Source organism: Dendroctonus ponderosae, unplaced genomic scaffold (assembly GCF_020466585.1).
Source record: "Dendroctonus ponderosae isolate FM_Combo_2020 unplaced genomic scaffold, Dpon_F_20191213v2 Dpon_F_20191213_2242, whole genome shotgun sequence".
NCBI classification, from domain to species: domain Eukaryota; kingdom Metazoa; phylum Arthropoda; class Insecta; order Coleoptera; family Curculionidae; genus Dendroctonus; species Dendroctonus ponderosae.
The window spans coordinates 1-1,001 of NW_026018431.1; the positions used below are offsets into that span (position 1 = coordinate 1).

Sequence of the window (1,001 nt, forward strand, 5' to 3'; positions counted from 1 at the left end):
AGCATCTGCGTTCTTATGACTCGAACCCCTTCTATGTTCAATTTTGAAGTCATATTCCTGGATACTTTGCAGCCATCGAGCAATTTGTCCTTCTGCATTTTTAAACTGCAACAACCATTTTAGAGAAGCATGGTCAGTCCCTTTGAATATAAAACTAACAGGAAGGAGCATTCCGAACTATCCTTGAGAGAAAGCGCGAGACGAAAGCGGCCATATTGAGCTTCCACGTATGACTCATCGTTAGTTTGGTGGTTCCGTGTTCACGTGATTGGTCGTTTGCCGTTAATAAAATATGGTCAGTTGTGTATCGTGTGGTTGTTCCCTAACACCAAAACATAAAACTTGTGGTGTAACATTTCACAGGTAAGTGTTTGTAATCCTAATTAAATGTTTAAAAGTGAAAAATTTATTCGAATGACATTTAGGTTAACCTACGAATCACAACATATTACATAGGCGTAGCTTAGGGTAACATTATTATCGTTTTGTGTTAATATTAGATGTAATTAGAAATTGGGGTTTCAGTCTCAAGGGGGATACAATAACAATCCCACTTGCAGGCAATTTACTGCAGCATATAAAAAAATATTAATACACTCAGAAGTCAGGGAAGGTGGCGCTGGAAACTGTATACCCCTTGAAGACATTAACACATTAAATGTAAGTTCAAGGACCAAACCTCCAGAACAAATTATTAATGAGTCTGTATCAAATCGACTCGAAAACGAAAATAATACTCAGGATGATATGTTGAATAATTACCTACATCATCACGATCATAACTATGCACTTAATTTTGACTCTTTATCTGCTTACAGTACAGAGGTACAGGTTTCGTTTCTTTTAAACTAGGGCGGAAACTGCAATGTGAGCACTGTGTTTCACAATTACTTGGGAATAAGGAGAACTTTTTGAATTCCTTGATAAAACATAAAAGCAGGGGAGGTTTGAGTTACCCAAGTATTGACGTTATTGAAATTTGTGAAAAAACGGAAATGGTT

The 1,001-nt window shown here is 36.8% G+C and overlaps 1 long non-coding RNA gene across 1 annotated transcript; it reads left to right on the forward strand.

Annotated features, from left to right (window-relative positions):
* Positions 1–8: 8 nt before the first annotated feature.
* LOC125503673 lies at positions 9–826 on the forward strand. The gene is made up of 2 exons (XR_007281014.1): positions 9–363; positions 426–826. It is a non-coding gene; the product is annotated as an uncharacterized LOC125503673 (long non-coding RNA).
* Positions 827–1,001: the final 175 nt, after the last annotated feature.